The following is a 27500-nucleotide window of genomic DNA, read 5'->3' on the forward strand; positions in this document are numbered from 1 at the left end:
TCCTTCCCTCAGTAAGAGCATTGAAGATGGGTCGTGGCTGGGTCTTCCAGCATGACAACGACCCAAAACACACAGCCAGGGCAACTAAGGAGTGGCTCCGTAAGAAGCATCTCAAGGTCCTGGAGTGGCCTAGCCAGTCTCCAGACCTGAACCCAATAGAAAATCTTTGGCGGGAGCTGAAAGTCCGAATTGCCCAGCGACAGCCCTGAAACCTGAAGGATCTGGAGAAGGTCTGTATGGAGGAGTGGGCCAAAATCCCTGCTGCAGTGTGTGCAAACCTGGTCAAGACCTACAGGAAACGTATGATCTCTGTAATTGCAAACAAAGGTTTCTGTACCAAATATTAAGTTCTGCTTTTCTGATGTATCAAATACTTATGTCATGCAATAAAATGCAAATTAATTACTTAAAAATCATACAATGTGATTTTCTGGATTTTTGTTTTAGATTCCGTCTCTCACAGTTGAAGTGTACATATGATAAAAATTACAGACCTCTACATGCTTTGTAAGTAGGAAAACCTGCAAAATCGGCAGTGTATCAAATACTTGTTCTCCCCACTGTATATGCTCTCTTGGGAAAATAAATTAAACTAGCTCCAGTAGGCTAATCCTTTTGAGTGTGAACTGTATTACTGTACTGTACTGTATTATACTGTATTATATGGACTGGAATTACGCACATCGTTCAAACCATTATAAAGTAGGGAGAGAACATGCAATTCTGGTGCAGCACATGCGGCCTACAAAGTTACAAGCTCTTCTTTCAAAGAGTTCTATTGGCTGCTATTTACATTTACGTCATTTAGCAGACGCTCTTATCCAGAGTGACTTACAAATAGGTGCATTCACCTTATAGCCAGTGGGATAACCACTTTACAATGTTTATTATTATTATTATTTTATTTATTTTTTTGGGGGGTGAGGTGTGTGTTGGGGTAAGGGGGGGGTAGAATGATTACTTTATCCTATCCCAGGTATTCCTTAAAGAGGTGGGGTTTCAAATGTCTCCGGAAGGTGGTGAGTGACTCCGCTGTCCTGCCGTCGTGAGGGAGCTTGTTCCACCATTGGGGTGCCAGAGCAGCGAACAGTTTTGACTGGGCTGAGCGGGAACTATGCTTCCGCAGAGGTAGGGGAGCCAGCAGGCCAGAGGTGGATGAACGCAATGCCCTCGTTTGGGTGTAGGGACTGATCAGAGCCTGAAGGTACGTAGGTGCCGTTCCCCTCACAGCTCCGTAGGCAAGCACCATGGTCTTGTAGCAGATGCGAGCTTCAACTGGAAGCCAGTGGAGTGTGCGGAGGAGCGGGGTGACGTGGAGAGAACTTGGGAAGGTTGAACACCAGACGGGCTGCGGCATTCTGGATGAGTTGTAGGGGGTTTAATGGCACAGGCAGGGAGCCCAGCCAACAGCGAGTTGCAGTAATCCCGACGGGAGATGACAAGTGCCTGGATTAGGACCTGTGCCGCTTCCTGTGTAAGGCAGGGTCGTACTCTTCGAATGTTGTAGAGCATGAACCTACAGGATCGGGTCACCGCCTTGATGTTAGCGGAGAACGACAGGGTGTTGTCCAGGGTCATGCCAAGGCTCTTCGCACTCTGGGAGGAGGACACAACGGAGTTGTCAACCGTGATGGCGAGATCATGGAACAGGCAGTCCTTCCCCGGGAGGAAGAGCAGCTCCGTCTTGCCAAGGTTCAGCTTGAGGTGGTGATCCGTCATCCATACTGATATGTCTGCCAGACATGCAGAGATGCAATTCGCCACCTGGTTATTACATTTACATTTTAGTCATTTAGCAGACGCTCTTATCCAGAGCGATTTACATATTTGCCAATTATTTATGTATATGCCAATTATTTGATGGTCCGACTCTACACCACTAGATGAATCAGTCATTATGTCCCCTATCAACACTTTTTAACTTTTGGTGCCAGCGAGAATGACCTAAGAAAGTAGTGAAGACGACTAGCTTGATTGAACCTCCGCCATGTATATCTCACTAGGTCAGGATATTTAAGCCTCCTCCATGTATATCTCACTAGGTCAGGATATTTAAGCCTCCTCCATGTATATCTCACTAGGTCAGGATATTTAAGCCTCCGCCATGTATATCTCACTAGGTCAGGATATTTAAGCCTCCGCCATGTATATCTCACTAGGTCAGGATATTTAAGCCTCCGCCATGTATATCTCACTAGGTCAGGATATTTAAGCCTCCGCTATGTATATCTCACTAGGTCAGGATATTCAAGCCTCCATATATCCACCAGTTCCAATATATCCATGACATTTGTGATTTCCTTAAGAGCATGAGGGTGATAGTTTGTAGTGTGATTTCCTTAAGAGCATGAGGGTGATAGTTTGTAGTGTGATTTCCTTAAGAGCATGAGGGTGATAGTTTGTAGTGTGATTTCCTTAAGAGCATGAGGGTGATAGTTTGTAGTGTGATTTCCTTAAGAGCATGAGGGTGATAGTTTGTAGTGTGATTTCCTTAAGAGCATGAGGGTGATAGTTTGTAGTGTGATTTCCTTAAGAGCATGAGGGTGATAGTTTGTAGTGTGATTTCCTTAAGAGCATGAGGGTGATAGTTTGTAGTGTGATTTCCTTAAGAGCATGAGGGTGATAGTTTGTAGTGTGATTTCCTTAAGAGCATGAGGGTGATAGTTTGTAGTGTGATTTCCTTAAGAGGGTGATAGTTTGTAGTGTGATTTCCTTAAGAGCATGAGGGTGATAGTTTGTAGTGTGATTTCCTTAAGAGCATGAGGGTGATAGTTTGTAGTGTGATTTCCTTAAGTGCATGAGGGTGATAGTTTGTAGTGTGATTTCCTTAAGAGCATGAGGGTGATAGTTTGTAGTGTGATTTCCTTAAGAGCATGAGGGTGATAGTTTGTAGTGTGATTTCCTTAAGAGCATGAGGGTGATAGTTTGTAGTGTGATTTCTTAAGTGCATGAGGGTGATAGTTTGTAGTGTGATTTCCTTAAGAGCATGAGGGTGATAGTTTGTAGTGTGATTTCCTTAAGAGCATGAGGGTGATAGTTTGTAGTGTGATTTCCTTAAGAGCATGAGGGTGATAGTTTGTAGTGTGATTTCCTTAAGAGCATGAGGGTGATAGTTTGTAGTGTGATTTCCTTAAGTGCATGAGGGTGATAGTTTGTAGTGTGATTTCCTTAAGAGCATGAGGGTGATAGTTTGTAGTGTGATTTCCTTAAGAGCATGAGGGTGATAGTTTGTAGTGTGATTTCCTTAAGAGCATGAGGGTGATAGTTTGTAGTGTGATTTCCTTAAGAGCATGAGGGTGATAGTTTGTAGTGTGTTTTCCTTAAGAGCATGAGGGTGATAGTTTGTAGTGTGATTTCCTTAAGAGCATGAGGGTGATAGTTTGTAGTGTGATTTCCTTAAGAGCATGAGGGTGATAGTTTGTAGTGTGATTTCCTTAAGTGCATGAGGGTGATAGTTTGTAGTGTGATTTCCTTAAGAGCATGAGGGTGATAGTTTGTAGTGTGATTTCCTTAAGAGCATGAGGGTGATAGTTTGTAGTGTGATTTCCTTAAGAGCATGAGGGTGATAGTTTGTAGTGTGATTTCCTTAAGAGCATGAGGGTGATAGTTTGTAGTGTGATTTCCTTAAGTGCATGAGGGTGATAATTTGTAGTGTGATTTCCTTAAGAGCATGAGGGTGATAGTTTGTAGTGTGATTTCCTTAAGAGCATGAGGGTGATAGTTTGTAGTGTGATTTCCTTAAGAGCATGAGGGTGATAGTTTGTAGTGTGATTTCCTTAAGAGCATGAGGGTGATAGTTTGTAGTGTGTTTTCCTTAAGAGCATGAGGGTGATAGTTTGTAGTGTGATTTCCTTAAGAGCATGAGGGTGATAGTTTGTAGTGTGATTTCCTTAAGAGCATGAGGGTGATAGTTTGTAGTGTGATTTCCTTAAGAGCATGAGGGTGATAGTTTGTAGTGTGATTTCCTTAAGAGCATGAGGGTGATAGTTTGTAGTGTGATTTCCTTAAGTGCATGAGGGTGATAGTTTGTAGTGTGATTTCCTTTACGGTCCATTGAGGTATTTAAAACAGTATTATAATCTCCCACCATAATAATAGAGTCTTGTGTTGCTTGTAGGCTTGATACATTATTATATGTATTTTCAAAGAAGCGTGGATCATCATTATTTGGACCATATTACTTTCTTAGCTACAGTATACATATCTCCCTGGCATATTACAGCATTTATGCAGCAGCATACAATGCATTTTTGGACTCTTGCTGTGCTGTGCTCACTTGAACAGGAAGGTAGGGCGGCAGTCCTTCGTGGGCAATTTTGTCATCAAACTTTGTCATCAAAGTCTGGCATTCTCTGGATTGCTGGTGCTTTCAAGATAACTGGTAAGTCAGAAAAAAACAAGGCCGAATCATGAAGTTAGTGATTTTCAGGTCGGAGCTCTAGAAAGAGGCCCGAGTTCCTGACTTGGAATTCCGAGTTGGATGACCGTTCAAAACGTATTTTCCCAGTCGGAGCTCGTTTTTTTCTGAGTTCCCAGTTGTCTTGAACTCACTGAAGTCTGAGATTTTCCAGTTCTGAGTTTCCAGTTGTTTTGAAAGCGGCAGAAGTCATGCTGGATTGACAGCATGACCAATGTTGAATGTTTATCCTTTTAAGCTTGGAAAAGAGACCCTTAAACTCAGACTTGGACCACACATCCACTCCACTGAATAGCAGGCTAGTGATTTCTCTGCAATGCTTGTTGTTAGCCACTGATTCCTTTCAAACCACTCATTGTTCAATTTGCGATTTTATCTATAATTTCTCTTCATAATTTCTCTTCATATGATGGGATTGAAAAGGATTTGATGATGACTGCTAGCTTGCTAGCTAAGATTTTGAAAGTATGATGTAGACATCATTCCAATCAAAGCTACTGTAGATATAACGTGATTTGACGTCATTTTATCTGTGGCCAATGACCTTGAGCCTTCTTGGATGGGCACTTCTAATGTAACTGTATGGCGGCACACAAGGGGCTTGAATTTTCGAGCTCTCCCCGTAGATTTTGCGGTGATGTAGTGTCCCCATGAGTGACAGAACACACATTTTTTATTACATTTTTTTTAGCTAAACAGGTGGGGCTCAAAACAGGCCTGAATGACGGGACGCCACTGGTCCCAGTGACTGGCAGACCACCACTGTCTCCCTGGATCCTAGGGCCTTTGAGAGATTGGGAGCTGATATTTTAGGACAAATCAATTCAGGCAGTCAGCCACATGAATGAGGTATACACTGCAAGTAGTATAATCAGCAAACAAAAATATCTACAGTTTATACCCAAAAGATGCATTACTAATTTATTTGACTGAAAAAGCTTTTGGTTTGTTAGTGATGTTGTTTCAAAATGACACATAGTATGCATTGTTCAGTCAGTCATGGGGTCCTCCAGGGTAGTGATGCATGGCTATTTAACTCCTGACCTCTAACCCCTCATGTAGCCTGGTCTGTCTGGACCGCTGTCTGGAGCGCTTACAGTAGCAGGCTAGAGGCCCAACTGGAGAATAAGAGAGGAAAGGTATTAAACCAGGGGTATTCAACCGGGGGTCTGCGGCCCCCTGGGGGTACATGGAGGTACTGCAGGGGGTCTGCAAAAATAGATATTAAAAAATATATAGTTTTTATTAATATCGCTAGCAACAACAGAATAAACACATTTTGAATTACATACCTACAGTAGAAAAGAGGATAGTATCTTATTTCTAATGATGGCAACTTCATTTCTCAACTCCTAATATTGAGCAAATTACGTTAATCCCAGTTAGCACATTTGGTTCCTTGGAAGTTGTGCGAACGTGGTTTTGATTTCACATTGGTTGTGGGAACAAAGCCATGCGTTCCCTGACCGGTAAAACTGAACGTTTTTTCAACGTTCTGAGAACAAAAATTCTGGGAACATTTATTTTTAGGTTGCAGGGAGGTTCTGATAACTTTTTGCTCTGGTTACTTGAAAGTTTTCTTGGGAGGTTTTATCAACGCTCTGAGTACAGAAATTATAAATTATTTGGACGTTTTTTAATAACTTCCTGAAAACTTTCACTGAATGTTTCAATAAGACTTTTAATACAATGCTAGCTTATTTTGAGTTAACTTTTTTAAACTCCAAGCACAGAATGGAGAAAAAATAATTTACATAATTGCATTAATCATGCAAAGACATTTATTTTTTATTGTGAAACAGCATCAGTGAGATTTGAACTGTGCCACCAGGATGGAGCCAGCATGCCATGTTTTTTTACGAATACAAAGCTGTTCATTTTAGTCTATTCAAACAGACCCCATTTCAAAAGAAACAAGCACTCATTAAGATCGCAGCCAACACACCTGAACACACTTAACAAGATAGAGGATAGAGGGAGTTTTGTTGATGCTGAGAATCATCTGAACATTACTAAAGTATTCTTGTGGTTTTTACATTTTCTTAATGTTCTTGGAACAATTTGAGAACATTACTTAAATAGAACCATGAGGAAACCTGTTGGAAATGTTATGCTGATGTGTTGACATTTTCACAGAAGAACGTTATTTCTTAATATTCTTGGAACAATTTGAGAACATGACTTTAAATAGAACCTTGAGGAAACCTGTAGGAAACGTTATACTGAAATACTGAAATTCCCACACAAGAACCTTGTTTCTTAACGTTATCTTAACTATTTGAGAACATTCCCAATGTCAAACCAGTTGGAGAACATTCCTAGAACATTACAAACATTTTAATTAAATGTAACCATGTTTCAACTTTTAGAAAACATTCTGATAAAGTAATGAAATACCAAGAAAATAAAGTTGTTTTGTCAAGTTCCTTAAATGTGCTGAGAATGCTCCAAAGCCAAGCAACTATCCTGCACTATTCCCAGAAAGTTATGGTAAGGTTGTATGCAAATAACGAAAGGACAACCACACTCTCACCAAGCTCTATGAAACATATGGTTTTCAGAATGTTATGTGCTAGCTGGGATTCGAGCCAATTACACTCAATGGAGTATCTGACATACTGTAGGCTTGAAAAAGCATCCGAGAATAGGCTAACAGTGCGGCAAGTGCCACTGGCTGCTGGTAAGCTTTCTTGACTTGGACATACATTTTTGCCAACACATGGATAACCTTTGTTTAACCAGCTAAACAGCTGCTTTTAGCAAAAATGTGTTTGGAGTTACCTTTCTAGCTAATAGACTATGACTCTTCCAATTATAATGTGGGGAGGTCAAAATAATGAAAAACTATTTACCAAATCTATGTTGATTACTTCTCATTGCCATTACCATTCACCTGACAATAAGACAAGATGTGGAAAAAATATGTTTTGCTAACATATGATGGGGGTCCCAGGGTCGCCGGATTGCCTGGGAGGGGGTCCCTGGGTCGCCGGTTTGCCTGGGAGGGGGTGCCTAGGTCGCCGGTTTGCCTGGGAGGGGGTCCCTGGGTCGCCGGTTTGCCTGGAAGGGGGTGCCTAGGTCGCCGGTTTGCCTGGGAGGGGGTGCCTAGGTTGCCGGTTTTGCCTGGGAGGGAGTCCTTGGGCAAGGAAAGGTTGAAGACCCCCGTATTAAACCATGCTGTCTCTATAGTGTTATTTCATCTGTCTCTCTCTTTAATAAGTCTATTTTCCAAAAGATTGACAGCCGTCCCATATAGATTGCAAAATAGTTAGGAAGAGATTTTTGTTAGTGTTATTAGTGTTTATGAACTGATACGCAAAACGACGCTGGATTCAAAACTTAGAATTTTTCAATTTAAATTATTATATAACATTCTTGCTACAAATATAATGTTATTTGTATGGGGGATACAATCTTCCCAGCTCTGCAGATTTGGCTGTGAAGAGACAGAATCATTAGATCATTTGTTTTGGTACTGTCCATTTGTAGCTTGTTTCTGGACACAGGTCCAGGAATGCCTGAGGGATTGCAATATTTGCATGGAGCTGACCCTGCAGATAGCACTACTGGGTGATCTGAAAAGTCATAGTCAATCGATCAATAACATAATAATACTTTTAGCAAAGATGTTTATTTTCAATTCACAAACTGTAGAAACAATGAGAATAGAAAGGTTCAGAACTTTTGTAAAACATCACAGTACAGTTGAAAAATATATGGCAAATAGAAATCCAATATGGATGGTGTTAAGAGATAGATGGGAGGTGTTGAATGGAGCTGAAGGATGGTACTAATAACAACAACTAATAACAACAAGATAACTAGTGTAAGACATGCTGTGTCCATAATAAGTATATAGGTTATATATTGTGAGCTTTTGTGAAAGAGCACAGTTAGAAAGATATGGCATATAGAAGCTGTCACACCCTGAATTATGGGACTCTTGTATGTTAAGTCAGGGTGTGGAAATCTATGTTGTATATTCTATGTTTAGTTCTAGTTGTTCTACTTCTATGTTTGGCCGGGTGTGATTCCCAATCAGAGGCAGCTGTCGCTCGTTGTCTCTGATTGGGGTCATACTTAAGTAGCCTGTATGTTATTATTGGTTGTGGGATCTTGTTCCGTGTGGAGGCTTGTGTTTGTGTTTAGCATTAGGACTTCACGTTACGTTGTTTTGTTGTTTTGTTCGTGTCTTTATCGTTGAAATAAACATGTATGTATTTCACGCTGCGCCTTGATCTGACCCGTCCTTAAACGAACGTGACAGAAGAGCCCACCAAAAATGGACCAAGCAGCGTGCCCAGGAGCAGACATCCTGGACATGGGAGGAGATCCTGGACGGAAAGGGATCCTGGACATGGGAGGAGATTCAGGCTGGGATGGATCGCCGTCCTTGGGAGGAGACAGTGGAGGCACGGTTTAGAGAGGAGCAACGGCAACACAGAAGGCGCCGGCCGAGGAGGAAGTCCGAGAGACAGCCCCAATAATTTTTTTTGGGGGGGCTAAAAGGGTGGTCGGGGATCGATGGAGAAGAGCCCCGACCACTGCACTCGTGGGGGCCAGGGAGGAGTCCTCACAGAAGGAGGACTGGGCGCGGAGAGTGAAAGACTGGTACAGTCGAAGATCTCTAACGTCAGTTCCCAGTCCGGTACACCTCGTGCCTGCGTCTCGCACCAGGCCAGTGGTGCGTGTCGCCAGTCCGGCCTGGCCCGTTCCTGCTCCTAACACCAGACCAGTGGTGCGTGTTCCCAGTCCGGCCCGGCCCGTTCCTGTTCCTCGCACCAGGCCAGTGGTGCGTGTTCCCAGTCCGGTACGGCCCGTGCCTGCTCCCCGCACCAAGCCAGTGGTGCGTGTCGCCAGTCCGGCCCGGCCCGTTCCTGCTCCTCGCACCAGACCAGTGGTGCGTGTTCCCAGTCCGGTACGGCCCGTTCCTGTTCCTCGCACCAAGCCAGTGGTGCGTGTCGCCAGCCCGGTACGACCCGTACCTAATCCCTGCACCAAGCCAGTGGTGTGTGTCCCCAGTCCGGCCCGGCCCGTTCCTGCTCCTCACACCAGACCAGTGGTGCGTGTTCCCAGTCCGGCCCGGCCCGTTCCGGCTCCTCGCACCAAGCCAGTGGTGCGTGTTCCCAGTCCGGGACGGCCCGTGCCTGCTCCCCGCACCAAGCCAGTGGTGCGTGTCGCCAGTCCGGCCCGCCCTATTCCTACTCCTCACACCAAGCCAGTGGTGCGTGTTCCTGGTCCGGCCCGGCCCGTTCCTGCTCCTCGCACCAGACCAGTGGTGCGTGTTCCTAGTCCGGTCCGGCCCGTGCCTGCTCCTCGCACCAGACCAGTGGTGCGTGTGTCCAGTTCGGCACGGCCCGTGCCCGTTCCACCGGTGCCTGGTCCGGCACCGGTCAGCTGCTCCACTCCAGAGCCAGAGCAGTCTGCTCCACCGGTGCCCAGTCCAGCTCCGGTCAGCAGCTCCACTCCGGAACCAGAGTAGTCCGCTCCACCGGGGTCAAGTCCAGCTCCGGTCAGCTGCTCCACTTCGGAGCCAGAGCAGTCTGCTCCACCGGTGCCCAGTCCAGCTCCGGTCAGCAGCTCCACTCCGGAACCAGAGCAGTCCGCTCCACCGGGGTCCAGTCCAGCTCCGGTCAGCAGCTCCATTCCGGAGCCAGAGCAGTCCGCTCCACCGGTGCCCAGTCCAGCTCCGGTCAGCAGCTCCACTCCGGAGCCAGAGCAGTCCGCTCCACCGGTGCATAGTCCAGCTCCGGTCAGCAGCTCCACTCCGGAGCCAGTCCGCTCCACCGGTGCCCAGTCCAGCTCCGGTCAGCGGCTCCAGTCCAGACCCAGACGTCAGCCCCTCTCCAGGTTCGGGGTCTCCCACACCAGGGCCCAGACAGGGCTTGGTGCATCGTGGGAGGAAGTAGAGGGGAAGCAGCGCGCCGAGGTCCAGACCAGACCAGGGGCGCAACGGGGAGGCTGAGAGAATGTGGTCGTCACGCCCGGAGCCGGATCCGCCTCCGAGGCAGAATGCCCACCCGGACCCTACACTGTTATGTCAGGTTTGTGCGGTCGGAGTCCGCACCTTTGGTGGGTGGTAATGTTACACCCTGACTTATGGGACTCTTGTATGTTAAGTCAGGGTGTGGAAATCTATGTTGTATATTCTATGTTTAGTTCTAGTTGTTCTACTTCTATGTTTGGCCGGGTGTGATTCCCAATCAGAGGCAGCTGTCGCTCGTTGTCTCTGATTGGGGATCATACTTAAGTAGCCTGTATGTTATTATTAGTTGTGGGATCTTGTTCCGTTTTGGAGGCTTGTGTTTGTGTTTAGCATTAGGACTTCACTTCACTTCACGTTACGTTGTTTTGTTGTTTTGTTCGTGTGTTTATCGTTGAAATAAACATGTATGCATTTCACGCTGTGCCTTGGTCTGACCCGTCCTTAAACGAACGTGACAGAAGCATACCAGATGGACTTCATGAAAATGATCAGAGGAAGTTCAGGAGTAAAAACAAACAAAATATAATTAGTGACTGTGTCCATAAAATGTATATAGTATGTATAAGCATGAGGTAGAGGCCTAAGCATTGTTGTTCACTAGTTTACTCCAATTAGGGAGGGGATGGTGGGGTTGGAAAGTAATAAAGGGAAATATATATATATATATATATATATATATATATATATATATATATATATATGCGAGAATAAAAAACAAAAAAACATATGGGGGATTGGAAGTGATGCAGACAATTACATTGATGGAAGTTACAATCTATCTGCAATATTAAAGCTGATCTACCCCCTAAAAAATATAACAATAATAATGTCTCTTTTCTCTGTTTATCTCTCTTCCCCTCTCCCCCTCTCAGTGCTTCTTTCTTTCTTTCTTTCTTTCCTTCCTTCTTTACTTTATTTCATTCTTAATTTCTCTCCCTCCCTCTCTCCCTACCCCTCTCCATCCCCCTCTCCCTGTAACGATCCCGGCAGTCTGAGTCGGGTCCTGTCTGGTGACTAGTTTTTCCTGTTCGTGATCTCCAGTTTCCCGAGGGTTCGGGAACGCTCCGGGGAGCTCTCTTGTTTTCCGCACCTGCATCCCATCAGCAATCTGCACACCTGGTCCTGATTATCACCCTTCTTAGGCTCTGGCCAAACATCCAGTTCCTGCCGGATCGTTAGCCATGAACAGTAGGTTTATCTGAGTATCAGTCCTAGAGCGTCTAGCGTTAGTTTTGTTGTTTTGTACCTTGTTGGTTTATTGTTGACTTACCTCCGTTTTTGTTCCATCTCCAGTCACTCGTCCGGAACCCTCACCCTACCTCTGCCTGATGGTCGGCGGCTGCCGTAGCCATCATTGGACCAACAACTGCACCCTCAACAACTCATCCACGCCGCCCGCTCTGTTCCCTGGATTATCCTGCACCTTTTTTGAATCTGTAATAAACCCTCACCTTCGTTCAACTCTCCTTGTCCTGGTCTGCTTCTGGGTTCTGTCTGAGGGAACCGTGACAGAACGATCCGGCCAGTAATGAACCCAGCGGACCTGGACTCTGTTCGCCATGCCATTACCCATCAGGAGAAGATGTTGGGCCATCATAGCACGGTACTACAGGAGATCGCGTTGTCAGTTCGGAACCTTTCTACCGGTCTGACGGAGGTCCAGAACCAACGCAAGTTTCCGGTGGAGGATCCACTACCGGTTTCACCCATCTCGCCTGCCGCTTCTGGAGCTGTGTCCTTCCGTGAGCCCGAGGTTCCGAGCGGATAGATATGAGGGGGAGCTGGGAAGATGCCGTTCCTTCCTTATGCAGTGTGGATTAGTGTTCGATCTACAGCCCTACTCTTATGCCACAGACAAGGCTAGGATAGCCTTTGTGATTGCGTTGCTGCGTGGTCGAGCGCTGGAGTGGGCTTCAGCCGTTTGAGAACGACAAGACCCCTGCATGGATTCATACCAGGGGTTCACGGCCGAGATGAGGAAGCTCTTCGACCATTCCGTCCGAGGGAGGGACGCAGCTAGGCGCCTGTTTTCGCTTCACCAAGGAACTGCAGCGCGGCCGACTTCGTGATCGAGTTCAAGACGTTGGCGGTGGAGAGTGGGTGGAACGAGGAGTCTCTGCAAGCGGCCTTTTACCAGGGTCTGTCGGAGCAGCTCAAGGATGAGTTGATCTCCTATCCGGAGCCTAGTGACCTGGACAGCTTGGTAGCCTTGTCTATTCGGGTGGATAATCGAGTCCGAGAGCGAAGGAGGGAGAAGCAATGGGGTCCGTCCAATCGATCAGCTTCTCAGTTCCCAGTCGGGTCGGGTGGTGGACCAGAACACGTCGATCATTCTCCACCACAATGGATTAGTGGAGAGGTCCTCTCTCGATTCTGAACCCATGCAAGTGGGGGCGGCACGGGTTAACCAAGGAGGAGCGTCAACATAGACGTAAGACCAACTGCTGCCTCTACTGTGGTAGCTCGGGACATTACATCTCCACTTGTTCCCGGCGGTCGTCAAACTGCCCGGCTCGCTAAAGTTGGGAGGACTTTTAGCGAGCCAGTTTCAACCTCTCAGTACCTCTGTCAGACCCCGTTTCCCGGCTACCCCTTGTGAACAGGAATCAGAGCTTAGCGCTTAACGCTTTTATCGATTCAGGTGCCGATGGAAGCTTTCTTGATGCCGAGTTGGTGGAACAGCTGGGGCTTTCCAAGGAGCAATTGCCGGAAGCCATTGAAGCGACCACTCTGAACGGCAGTAGTCTGGCACGTATCACGATGAGGACTGAACCGGTTAAGATGCGGTTGTCGGGGAATCATTCTGAGATGATTTCATTCTTCATTCTGCCGTCTTCCCATGTTCCTCTGGTCCTTGGATACCCCTGGCTGAAGGAACACAATCCCACGTTCGATTGGGTGACGGGCAAGGTAACGAGTTGGAGCCTTGATTGTCATGCTAACTGTCTCAGGACTGCCTGCCCCCATTCGGTTCCCAGTCAGGTGATTGAGGCTAAACCCCCAGATTTGTCCCTGGTTCCCGAGACATATCACGATTTGGGGGAAGTTTTCAGTAAGCAGAAGGCTCTGTCACTCCCTCCCACCGACCATATGATTGTGCCATCAACCTGGTTCCTGGAGCTGTCTACCCCCAAGGGAAGGTTATACAGTATCTCCCGACCTGAACGTGAGGCGTTGGAGACCTACATCAAGGAGTCCCTAGCTGCTGGTCTCGTTCGTCCCTCGTCATCACCCCTGGGGGCAGGATTCTTCTTTGTGGGTAAGAAGGATGGCTCTCTTCGACCATGTATTGATTATCGGGGGTTGAATGACATCACGGTCAAGAACAAGTATCCCCTGCCCTTGATGAGTTCTGCCTTCGACTCCTTACAGGGTGCTACGGTGTTCACCAAGCTAGACCTACGCAATGCGTATCACCTGGTCCGGATCAGAGAGGGGGACGAGTGGTTGACGGGTTTCAATACACCGATGGGTCACTCGAGTATCAGGTGATGCCGTTTGACTGACCAATGCTCCAGCGGTATTCCAGAGTATGGTGAACGACGTCCTGAGAGATATGATCGGGCTCTTTGTGTTTGTTTACCTGGATGACATTCTGATCTTCTCGAAGGAACCTTCCGACCACGTCCAGCATGTCCGGCAGGTTCTGCAGCGATTGTTGGAGAATCGCCTGTTCGTGAAGGCCGAGAAGTGCGAGTTTCACGCCCACACGACATCCTTTCTCGGGTACATCATCTCCAGGGGAGAGATTAGGATGGACCAGGAGAAGGTTAGAGCGGTTCTGGAATGGGCCCAGCCCGGTACGAGATTGCAGCTCCAGAGATTTTTGGGGTTTGCGAATTTCTACCGCAGATTCATCCGGGATTACAGCCGTGTGGCCGCTCCATTAACTGCCTTGACTTCCAGTATCAGGACCTTCAAGTGGAATCCGAGGCGGATCGAGCGTTTCTGGATTTGAAGAGGCGATTCACCCAACGCACCGATTCTCTCTCAACCGGACACGGCCCGTCAGTTTGCGTTGAAGTGGGACGCGTCTGATGTGGGAGTTGGCGCCATCCTGTCGCAGCGATGCTCCACGGACAGTAAACTCCATCCCTGCGCCTACTACTCTCGTCGCCTTTCGCCGGAGAGGAATTACGATGTGGGTAACCGGGGAGCTTCGCGGTGAAACTTGCCTTGGAGGAGTGGCGCCACTGGTTGGAGGCGGAGCAACCGTTATTGTCTGGACTGACCACAAGAATCTTGCTTACGTGCAATCGGCTAAACGTCTCAACTCCCGCCAGGCCAGGTGGGCGTTGTTTTTCGGACGATTCAAGTTTGCCCTGACGTTCCGACCTGGATCTAAGAACGGCAAGGCGGACGCCTTGTCCCGGATGTTCTCCAAGACGGAGGAGAGTGGGTCCAAGACCGAGACAATCCTCCCCCGAACTGCGTCGTGGGAGCAGTTATGTGGAAGATTGAGGAGGAGGTGCTGGCGGCCCTTCGGACTCAGCCCGGTCCCGGTAACGGTCCACCCGGTCGGTTGTTTGTGCCTGAGTCGGTTCGTCCTGCTGTCCTCAAATGGTCCCACGCCAGTAAGATGGCTTGTCACCCTGGCGTGGCTCGGACAATGGCGTTTCTTCGCAGACGTTTTTGGTGGCCTGCCATGGCCGAGGATACTCGGGGTTTTGTTGCTGCCTGTCCAGTGTGTGCGCAGAATAAGAGTACCAATCGGCCCAGCTCTGGACTACTTCACCCCCTTCCTATTCCCCGGCGACCATGGTCGCATCTGGCCCTGGACTTCGTCACTGGGTTGCCCGCGTCTGAGGGGAACACGGTCGTTCTGACTATCGTGGACAGATTCAGCAAGTTCGCCCACTTTGTGCCAATTGCCAAGCTTCCCTCTGCCTCGGAGACGTCCGAGATCCTGGTTAGGGAGGTTTTCAGGGTCCACGGTTTGCCCAGTGATATCGTTTCCGACCGTGGCCCTCAGTTTACCTCTGCTGTCTGGAAGTCCTTCTGTTTGGCCATTGGAGCTACAGTCAGTCTCACATCTGGTTTTCACCCCCAATCCAATGGTCAGGCGGAGAGAGCCAACCAGAAGATGGAATCCACGCTACGCTGTCTGGTCTCTTCCAACCCCACCTCCTGGGTCTCTCAGTTGCCTTGGGTTGAGTATGCCCACAATACTCTCCTACATCTGCCACTGGGATGTCTCCCTTCCAGTGCCTGTATGGCTACCAACCTCCCTTGTTCCCTTCTCAGGAGAAGGAGCTCTCAGTGCCTTCTGTTCAGGCCCATATTGGTTGCCACCGGACCTGGCATCGGGCCAGAAAGGCACTCCTTAGAGTTTCGGACCGGTATCAGCTCCAGGCGACCGTCGCCGGATCCCTCGCTCCCACCTACACCATCGGAGATAGGGGTCTGGTTGGCCACACGGGATCTTCCCTTACGGACTGAGTCTAGGAAGTTGTTACCGTTCATTGGTCCGTTTGTGGTGGAGAAGGTGATCAATCCAGTGGCAGTTCGACTCAAACTACCGAGGACGCTCAGAGTCCATCCCACCTTTCATGTCTCCTGCCTCAAGCCTGTCTTCCTCAGTCTCTGTTGCCTCCTCCGCCTCCTCCTCCTCCTCCTCGGATGATCGGAGGTGGTCCTGCCTACACGGTGCGCCGCATCATGGATTCCAGACGGCGGGCCGGGGTTTCCAGTATCTCGTGGACTGGGAGGGGTATGGTCCTGAAGAGAGGAGTTGGATTCCCGCGGCGACAGGTCCTAGATGCTGACCTCATCAGTGATTTCTACCGCCTCCATCCTGGCGCTCCGGGAGGTCCGCCCGGTGGCGTCGTCGGAGGGGGGGTACTGTAACGATCCCGGCAGTCTGAGTCGGGTCCTGTCTGGTGACTAGTTTTTCCTGTTCGTGATCTCCAGTTTCCCGAGGGTTCGGGAACGCTCCGGGGAGCTCTCTTGTTTTCCGCACCTGCATCCCATCAGCAATCTGCACACCTGGTCCTGATTATCACCCTTCTTAGGCTCTGGCCAAACATCCAGTTCCTGCCGGATCGTTAGCCATGAACAGTAGGTTTATCTGAGTATCAGTCCTAGAGCGTCTAGCGTTAGTTTTGTTGTTTTGTACCTTGTTGGTTTATTGTTGACTTACCTCCGTTTTTGTTCCATCTCCAGTCACTCGTCCGGAACCCTCACCCTACCTCTGCCTGATGGTGGCGGCTGCCGAGCCATCATTGGACCAACAACTGCACCCTCAACAACTCATCCACGCCGCCCGCTCTGTTCCCTGGATTATCCTGCACCTTTTTTGAATCTGTAATAAACCCTCACCTTCGTTCAACTCTCCTTGTCCTGGTCTGCTTCTGGGTTCTGTCTGAGGGAACCGTGACACTCCCTCTCTCCAGCAGCTCCAGAGGTATTGGAGGCCACCCCTCTGAAGGGCAGGTCAAAGTCGTAGTTTGTGTGGGAGTCTGGCGGTGTCACAGTCTGCCGGTATCCAATGTGGCAGATCTTCCTGACTGACTGGGCTGTCCAAGTTCTTTTACAGGCTCTCTGTTTTTGTTGTGTTCTGTTTTTTTTATTCTTTCTGTGGAGCGGGAGGCAGAGAGAGAAGTGGGGATGTTACTAAAAAAGAAGAACCGGAAGGGAGAGAAAAGCGAGTACACACAGAACCTCAGCGTCCATTTTCTTTCTGTTTTGTTTCATATAGAGACCGTTCTCACACCGACAGATAGTATAACGCTTGGCGTGGAACTCAAAGCAGAGGAGAAGAGTGACAGATTCACACCTGTCTCTGTTCTTACCCCAAACAGAGAAATCAGTCCACATTAATTAAAGTAGCCTCTAATTCTGCTAAACTATATTTAACGACCCACTCTTAGCCAATCAAAAGCCACCTCACTGTTTCTGTATGATAAATTGGATTAAGGAATAAAGACAGACACCAATGTTCAGTTCAATAGCCTTGTTCAGCCTTGTACAAATCCCTACGCGTGGAGTCTGGGGAACAGTCCAACTAGTCGATTACCTATCAACTAGACTCCGTAACACTCACCTCTCTATCACCCCCCACACACACACACACACACCCACGCATGCACGCACACACACATAAAAAACACACACCTCACTCAATTTATAATAGTTTGATGACCTGGTGACCCCACTCAGGGAGGAGCTAGTTCAAATCGTGGCCTAATTACAGGGAGGTGTAAAGGGAAAGTGGAGCGCTGCGGACCAGGAACCACGCTACGCTACGCTACGCTACTCCACTTCTCACTGCGGCCTGTTTTAGAAATAACTCCCCCACACACACTGCCTGGTTAGGTCCCCTGCTTCCATCAAACACACACACACACACACCTTGTCTGGTGAACCATCACTGCTACCCTGTGCATTCCCAGACAACTCAGCCCCGGATATCTGACAGAAAAACACGTTCTGTTTTAAGCGATAGGGAGAAGTTATATATTAAGGGACGATTTTGCCAAAAAGTTCAATAGAGTTTCAGACAGCATCAGGTCTTATTGAACAATAGTAGAATTATAGTAGTATAATTCAGGAGTGTTATGGAACTGCTAAGTGTGTGTGTGTGTGTGTGTGTGTGTGTGTGTGTGTGTGTGTGTGTGTGTGTGTGTGTGTGTGTGTGTGTGTGTGTGTGTGTGTGTGTGTGTGTGTGTGTGTGTGTGTGTGTGTGTGTGTGTGTGTGTGTGTGTGTGTGTGTGTGTGTGTGTGTGTGTGTGTGTTTGTGGGTAGGTGGGTGTCCCTCTGTGCATATAGAGTATGTGTGGGTTATATCTCATTTACTGGACAAACAACTACTTTCTATCAGCTCACACAATACTACCATCCATCCCTTTGAAAGGGGAAGTGATGTTTCTGAATGGCCGAGGACTCCGGGGCATCTGGTCTTGTATTATTCTATAAATTACATTTTTTAAATCTACAACTTTAAAAAGCTGTTGACCCATTAAACCAGGGCAATTAAATGGTTCCAAACTCCCCCCTCATGCCATTAACTGCAATATCTAATAAAAAATAAAATAAAATAAAGGAGTCATCTATGATTGATAGGATCTCTTTTCACTATTTTCCATTAATAACCTTTTATTGTTTTGTTAATTTTAATACCCATTTAGAAAATGACTGGCTGCAGTTTGGTCTCAAAGCCTCTCAGCTACATGTGGAGACAGCTGGAGAGATGGAGAGATGGAGAGATGGAGAGATGAAGAGAGATGGAGAGAGATAGAGAGATGGAGAGATGGAGGGAGAAATCTAGAGATGGAGAGAGATGGAGAGATGGAGAGATGGAGAGATGGAGAGATGAAGAGAGATGGAGAGAGATGGAGAGATGGAGGGAGAAATCTAGAGATGGAGAGAGATGGAGAGATGGAGAGATGGAGAGATGGAGAGAGATGGAGCGATGGAGAGATGGAGAGAGATGGAGAGATGGAGAGATGGAGAATTGGAGAGATGAAGAGAGATGGAGAGAGATAGAGAGATGGAGAGATGGAGGGAGAAATCTAGAGATGGAGAGAGATGGAGAGATGGAGAGATGGAGAGATGGAGAGAGATGGAGAGAGATGGAGAGATGGAGAGAGATGGAGAGAGATATGGAGAGATGGAGAGATGGAGGGAGATGGAGAGATGGAGAGAGATGGAGAGATGGAGAGATGGAGAGAGATGGAGAGATGGAGGGATGGAGAGACGGAGAGATGGAGAGATGGAGGGATGGAGAGACGGAGAGATGGAGAGATGGAGGGAGATGGAGAGATAGAGAGATGGAGAGAGATTGAGAGATGGAGAGATGGAGAGATGGGGAGAGATGGAGAGAGGGAGAGATGGAGAGAGGGAGAGATGGAGGGAGATGGAGAGATGGAGAGATGAAGAGAGATGGAGAGAGATGGAGAGATGGAGAGATGGAGGGAGAAATGTAGAGATGGAGAGAGATGGGGAGATTGAGAGATGGAGGGAGATGGAGAGATGGAGAGAGATGGAGCGATGGAGAGATGGAGAGAGATGGAGAGATGGAGAGAGATGGAGAGAGATGGAGAGAGATGGAGAGATGGAGAGATGGAGGGAGATGGAGATATGGAGAGAGGTGGAGAGATGGAGAGGTGGAGAAAGATGGAGAGATGAAGAGAGATGGAGAGAGATGGAGAGATGAAGAGAGATGGAGAGAGATGGAGAGATGGAGAGAGATGGAGAGAGATGGAGAGAGAAGGAGAGATGGAGAGATGGAGGGAGAAATGGAGAGATGGAGAGAGATGGAGAGATGGAGAGATGGAGAGATGGAGGGAGATGGAGAGAGATGGAGAGATGAAGAGAGATGGAGAGAGATGGAGAGATGGAGAGAGATGGAGAGATGGAGGGAGATGGAGAGATGGAGAGAGATGGAGAGATGGAGAGATGGAGGGATAGAGAGATGAAGAGATGGGGAGAGATGGGGAGAGATGGAGAGAGGGAGAGATGGAGAGATGGAGAGATGGAGGGAGATGGAGAGATGGAGAGAGATGGAGAGATGGAGAGAGATGGAGAGATGGAGATATGGAGGGAGAAATGTAGAGATGGAGAGAGATGGAGAGATGGAGAGATGGAGGGAGATGGAGAGATGGAGAGATGGAGAGATGGAGAGATGGAGGGAGAAATGGAGAGATGGAGAGAGATGGAGAGATGGAGAGATGGAGGGAGATGGAGAGATGGAGAGAGATGGAGAGATGAAGAGAGATGAAGAGAGATGGAGAGAGATGGAGAGAGATGGAGAGAGATTGAGAGATGGAGAGATGGAGGGAGATGGAGAGATGGAGGGAGATGGAGAGATGGAGAGAGATGGAGAGATGGAGAGAGATGGAGAGATGGAGGGAGATGGAGAGATGTAGAGATGGAGAGAGATGGAGAGATGGAGAGAGATGGAGAGAGATGGAGAGAGATGGAGAGAGATGGAGAGATGGAGAGATGGAGGGAGATGGAGAGATGGAGAGATGGAGAGAGATGGAGAGGGAGATGGAGAGATGGAGAGAGATGGAGAGATGGAGGGATGGAGAGATGGAGAGATGGGGAGAGGTGGAGAGATGGAGGGATGGAGAGATGGAGAGATGGAGGGATGGAGAGACGGAGAGATGGAGAGATGGAGGGAGATGGAGAGATGGAGAGATGGAGAGAGATGGAGAGAGATGGAGAGATGGAGAGAGATGGAGAGATGGAGAGAGATGGAGCGATGGAGAGATGGTGGGAGATGGAGAGAGATGGAGAGATGGAGAGAGATGGAGAGAGATGGAAAGCGATGGAGAGATGGAGAGATGGAGGGAGATGGAGAGATGGAGAGATATGGGTGTGTGTGTTTGTGCTTTGCTTTTAATGAAGAGTTTCAGCTCTGCTTTAAAACTTGGAGTGTGTACATAAAGGGAACAGCAGTGGCTGCTTAGCACAAATCAACTTAGGTTCCCTGTTGCTAAAACTGTCGGGGCTCTCCTATATAATTTGCTAAATATGTGGGTGTGTGTGTGCAAAAATTTGCTTGTGATTTCCAAAAACAAAAAAACGACAGAAAAATAACTACTTTTGGATTACACTGAATATGAAAAGTTCAACCATTTAAAAAATATTTCTCTATAACACACGGGTCTTAGGGTGGGGTTACACGTAGCAACATAAACATTGGTAAATGGGAGGAGATTGATTGTGGTTGGTAGCAGGTGTTTTCAGTAGACTATGTTGTGTTGCTGCTCTTAGCATCTTGCCCTGCGCTGTGTGTGTGTGTGTCCTGGCTGGTTGGGCCGGCCTGCGTTCGGCCAGGAATGCGCATGATGGATCGCGGCGGTTGGCTGATAGCCCCATTAGTCACTGACACACACACACCTGCCTGACACCTGTCCCCCACAGGCACACCTGCCCCCAGGTTGCACCCCCTGAGACTACCTCTAAACTGTTCTGCACTATTCTCTCTCTCTCTCTCTCTCTCTCTCTCTCTCTCTCTCTCTCTCTCTCTCTCTCTCTCTCTCTCTCTCTCTCTCTCTCTCTCTCTCTCTCTCTCTCTCTCTCTCTCTCTTTCTCTCGCTCGCTCTCTCTCTCGCTCGCTCTCTCTCTCTCTCTCTCTCTCTCTCTCTCTCTCTCTCTCTCTCTCTCTCTCTCTCTCTCTCTCTCTCTCTCTCTCTCTCTCTCTCTCTCTCTCTCTCTCTCTCTCTCAATTTAATTCAATTCAATAGACTTTATTGACATGGCAAGTAAAATTACTTACATTGTCAAAAAGTATACATATAACAAAAATGGTGGGAACAACAGCAATAATAATAGTAGTAGTGGAAATGGGATTACCATTAATAGCAATTACAACAACAATATTAACATTTAGGCATTTCACCCAATAATTATTAGATTTTTTCTTCATATTTTATAGTTTCAAATTCTTTGTACTGAATGATCATTTTGGGAAAGAAAGATGATCTTAGGTCTGAGTATTTGTCACAGTGTAATAGGAAATGCAGCTCTCTCTCTACCTCTCCCCTGGAGCAGAGTGAGCACAGCCAATCCTCTCTGGGCAGCCAGGTTTGCCTGTGACGACCGGTCTCTATAGCCAGACTGTGCTCACTGAGTGATATGAAGTATTTTACACAGGATTTGTTAATGTGTTTGATATTATGTGGGTTACATAGGATTTTGAGGATGAGGACATTCCATTTATGTCTGTCACTGGTGTGTGTCAGAAGGTATGCGTGCCAAAGAAGGCTGGGGGGCCACTGATGTTACTTTTAGAATGAGTATGTGATGGAATGTCCTGACTAGGGTACAAGATGATACCATCTAGGGTGATAGTATTGTGGTTGGGAGTGACACCCAATAATGGTTGGCAACTGTTGGATAGAATTAGCTTGCAAAGCAGTATATAAACTGAGAGATGTTGTATGCCTATCATTCGAATAGTGAGATGCAACCCACGTGTATCTTGCTATGTTGAATCTGGTGGGGAGTTCAAATGACAATAGGCCACTCACGTGCAGCTTGTCATGTTGAACCCGGTACCGTATATTAAATATATGTATCAACTCTCCATCTAAGTGTTTAACTATTCTCTTGCATCCTGAATTACTTGATACCGGAGAGACTCATCATAACACTGAGTCTGTACCTAGTCAGTGTTTTCCTCAGTTTTCTATCAGTCATAGTGATCAGATAGTCTGCCACCATGTACTGTCTGTTTAGAGCCAAATAGCATTGAAGTTTACTTTGATTTTTTGTGGTGTCTTTCCAGTAGGTGATATATTTTTCTTTTTTCTTTGAGATGATTTGGATTGGGCTCTATGATGTCTGGAGGCTCTATGGGGTTGGTTTGGTTTAGTGAACTGAGCCTCAGAACCAGCTGGCTGAGGGGACTCTTCTCTTGTTTCATCTCTTGACATAGTAGAGCTGTGTGATGGAATGTTTTGGGGTCACTTGTTTTTAGACTGTGGTAAAATTTGATGGCTCTTTTTTCTATTAGAATAAGGAGGGGGTATTGGCCCAATTCTGCTCTACATGCGTTTTTCTTTGCACTTGCAATACAGTCTTGCAAAACTCTGCGTGCAGTATTTCGATTGGATGTTTGTCCCATTTGGTAAATTCATAATTAGAGAGCGGACCCCGTACTTCGCTGCCATATAGAGCAATTGGTTTTATAACTGATTGGAACATTTTGAGCCAGATTCTACTTGGAATTTTGATTTTAATGTTCCTTTTGATTGTATAGAATGCTCTTCTTGCTTTTTCTCTCAGCTCATTCACAGACATGTGAAAGCTACCTGTGTTGCTGATATTTAGTCCTAGATACGTGTCGTTTTTGGTGTGTTCTAATAGAACTGTGTCCAAATATAATTTATTTTTGTCATCCTGATTTCCTGACCTTTTTTGGAATATCATTATATTAGGGTTTTTAGGTTAACTGTCAGAGCCCAGGTCTGACAGAACCTGTGCAGATGTTCTAGATGCTGCTGTAACCACTCCTTAGTGGGAGACAGTAGCACCAGGTAATCTGCGTACATCAGACACTTGATTTCAGTGTTGTGTAGGGTGAGACCAGGTGCTGCAGATTCTTCTAATGTTTTTGCCAATTCATTAATGTAGATGTTAAATAGTGTTGGACTTATTGAGCAGCACTGTTTCACTCCACGTCCCTGAGAGAAGAAGTCTGTTTGCTTCTTGCATATTTTAACCGCACATTTGTTTTTAGTGTACATTGATTTAATAACATCATATGTTTTCCCTCCAATACCACTTTCTATTAGTTTATAAAAAAGTCCTTTGTGCCAAATTGAATCAAATGCTTTTTTGAAGTCTACAAAAAAAAAGTAGATTTTGCCTTTGTTTTGGTTTACTTGTTTGTCAAATAGAGTGTGGAGGGTGTAAATGTTGTCTGTTGTACGGTAATAAAAAAAAAAAAAAAAAATCTGGCTTCTGCTCAGGACGTTGTGTTCATCAAGGAAATGATGTAGTCTGCTATTTATGATACTGCAGAGAATTTTCCCCATGTTGCTGTTAACGCAAAATCCTCTGTAATTATTTGGGTCAAATTTGTCTCCATTTTTATAGATTGGTGTGATCAATCCTTGGTTCCAAATATCAGGGAAAATACCTGCAGTGAGGATAATGTTGAAGAGTTTGAGTGTAGCCAATTTTAATTTGTGGTCTGTATATTTGATCATTTCATTTAAAATACCATCAGCACCACAGGCCTTTTTGGGTTGGGAGTGCAAAGTTTTTCCAATAATTCTTCTTCTGTAATTGGGGTATCCACAGGATTCTGATAGTCTTTGACTGCTGATTCAGGGATTTGTAATTTTTCTTGTATATCTTTTTGTTCTGGGCTCTTTGTTATATTGCTGTAGAGGTTTGCAAAGTGATTTCTCCACATATCCCTATTTTGGATAGCCAATTCCTCATGATGAGGTTTGTTTAATTTATTCAAATTCTCCCAGAAGTGATTTGATTCTATAGATTCCTCCATGACACCCAGCTGATTTCTAATGTGCTGTTCCTTTTTTGTTCTTAGGGTGGGTTTGTATTGCTTCAGTGTTTCCCCATATTGAAGGCGTATGTTTTTGTTGTGCGGGTCTCTGTGTTTTTGATTAGATACATTTCTCAATTACTTTCTTAGATTTTTGCAATCATTATCAAACCATTTTTCATTATCTATTATTTTTGGTTTGCTCTTATGTTTCTTTAGATTAGCCAAGGAGGCTAATTTGCCAAATGTACACCTTCAATGCTGTAGGAGAATGTTAAGGCTAAAAAGTTGTCCAGGATAGATTTTTTGGCTACTAATTGCTTTTTGGAAGATTTCAGTATTGTTTGCACTCCATCTATAAGCATGTTTAGTACCATGTAATTTATTGGGTCGTGATGCTTCATGGTTGAGTTCTGTTCTTCTCAGATACACTTTGATTTTACTGTGGTCTGAGAGAGGTGTTAGTGGGCTGACTGTGAAGGCTCTGAGAGACTCTGGGTTGAGGTCGTGATAAAATAGTCTACAGTACTGCTGTACCATTGACTATGTACAGACCCAGTGTTCGACAGAGCTTCAGGAGCTATACTCCATTTTTGTTTTTAACTTTTTCATAGCTGTTTCTGGGGGGGTATGTGGGGAGGGAAAGGTTGTTGCTTCCAGGTAGGTGTTTGTCCCCATGACTGTTAATAGTGTCTAGTTCTTCTGCTGTTCTAGCATTCAGGTCTCCACAGACCAGTACGTTGCCTTGGGCCTGAAAGTGACTAATCTCCCCCTCTAGAATGGAGAAACTCTCTTCATTGAAGTAGGGTGACTCTGAGGGGGGAATGTATGTGGCACAGAGGAATATGTTTGTATCTGTTAAGATAGCCTCCTTGTTGATTTCTAACCAGATAAAGAATTCTCCGGTTTTGATCAATTCGATTGAATGAGTTAGTTCAGATTTATACCATATTAGCATTCCCCCTGAGTCTATGCCCTGTGTGATTCCTTTTAACTTGGTGGATGGTACGATTATCTCCCTATAACCTAGTGGACAGCCAGTGGAAACATCACCTCTGCACCATGTTTCCTGTAGTACTACAATATCAACATCATCAATTTCTTTCAGGAAGTCTGGGTATCTGCTCCTTAGCCCAAAAGCAGAGGACTTCAATCCTTGTAAATTCCAACATGCAACGTAAAAAGATTTCATAACTGTTTTTTCTTTACCTTCAAAATGAGATAAACACTCACAATCCAACAAGAACTATTAAAATAGGATTTTTCAATTAATGTAAACTCTTATTATGCTAATGTTTTTTGTTTATCATTTAAGATAGAATTTGTGTCATGACACTTGGGTGGATGTAGTGTGAGGATGGTGGAGTTCTTGTGCTCATCTTACCATGACCCTCGGCCTATCACATGTGAGCATAGTAGATTCAGCATGTGTTTAATGTCACTCATTTCATTGGTGGGGGCTGGGCCAGTTACTCCTCTCACAGCCTGTGCATAGCTCTGCCTGCCGGGCTGTGGCTCCTCCAAGTGTGGGTCAGCGTTGGGGGGGATGGGGGTGGTAGGCCTCGTCTGGGTGGGTCTGAAGCTGGGCTGGGGTGGTCTGTGCTGCGCTGGCTGTGGTGCGCATTGAGGTTGGTGGTGCTGTGGCCGTGGCTGGGGGGTCCAGGGCGCTGGTCCGGGGTGTTGTCTCGGTGATCTCGGTGGGGTGGAGATTGCTCCGCTGTTCCTGGGTGGAGAGGTCGGGCTGCAGTTTAAAGCGACGTCCTTGAGAGTCTTGGCAAGGATGGGAACTGTCTCCCTGTACAGGTGAACATGGTCATAGAGACAGTCCAGATCGAGGGTGGGATGGTGGGCCAGGGGTACATTGGGTTGCAGGGCACAGTCCCGGGAGAGGCTGGCGTTTATTCTTTGGATTGTGGCAGGGTGGAAGTCCTTCCTCTGTAGAAGGGTTGACACCACGATCCTTGAGTTGGGGAAGATTGTGGAGGCCTTCTCAATCACTCCCCGTAGTGAAGTTGCCACCCTCTCCTGCTGAGCACGCAGGTCGTTGCTTCCGGTGTGTATGATCATGTGGCTTGGCAACCCGAGCTGGGCCTTATCAAGCAGCTCCATGTCACTCTGTGTTGTTGGGCACCACACCTTTCTCGTTTTGTGTCTAGGGGAAAAGTTTATTCTCCTGAACAAACTTCCCATTTGAGTCCATCAACAGGACGACGTCAGCCTGTGTTTCTTCTGGACTGGAGGGGGTAGAGTGGGGCCTGGTGGGTGTTGGAGCTGGGGTGTGGCAGGTCAGTGCCGTTGTCAGTGGGAGGCTGTTCTATGGGCTGGGGGGAGGCGTGCAGCAGGCAGGGCTGGGAAGGCATGGCTGGTTGAGGTGGGCTCCTCTGCTGTGTGAGGGCAGGTCATAAAGTGGTGATCTAGCTGCTCCTGCAGCCTGTCCTCTGTTCTCATTCTCTCCTGCAGCTCCTCTCTTAGTGTGGTCAGCTCGTTATTACTGCTCTGCCTGTCTTTTTGGAGCTCTCTCACCTCCTTTGTTAGATAAGCCAGCTCTCTCTTGAGTCCATCTCTCTCTTGCTGAACCTCTTTCAGCTCTCTCGCTCTCTCTCTCTCGCTCTCTCTCTCTCTACTCACCCCATCTGTTACTTACACTAACTTATTCTGTCCTTCTTTCAAAGTGAAGAAGGAAACTAAAGTGTGTTGTTGTCCTCAGGGTGGGTCTCGGTGCCTATTGGGAGTAGCTTGCTCATATAGACACCCCCACCCAACTGGTAACCACTGTCCCAATGTACTAACGCTCCCGCCTAGAAACCTCAACTGCCCAAACAGACACCCCAACCCCTTCTTTCTCTTTCTCTCTTTCCCTCCTTCTCTCCCCCATCTCTCTCTTCCCCTCTCTCTCCCTTCTCTTTGACAGGCCAGATAAGGTGTAACTCCTAAACCCTGGGTAGTTTAAAGCTTGTCTGCACCGCTGCCACACACTACAATACCTCACTCACACCACTCAATTCAATTTCAATTTAAGGGCTTTATTGGCATGGGAAACGTGTGTTAACATTGCCAAAGCAAGTGAAGTAAATAGTAAACAAAAGTTAAATAAACAATAAATATTAACAGTAAACATTACACTCAGAAGTTTC

The sequence above is a fragment of the Coregonus clupeaformis genome, chromosome 25 (genome assembly GCF_020615455.1).
Source record: "Coregonus clupeaformis isolate EN_2021a chromosome 25, ASM2061545v1, whole genome shotgun sequence".
NCBI lineage: Eukaryota > Metazoa > Chordata > Actinopteri > Salmoniformes > Salmonidae > Coregonus > Coregonus clupeaformis.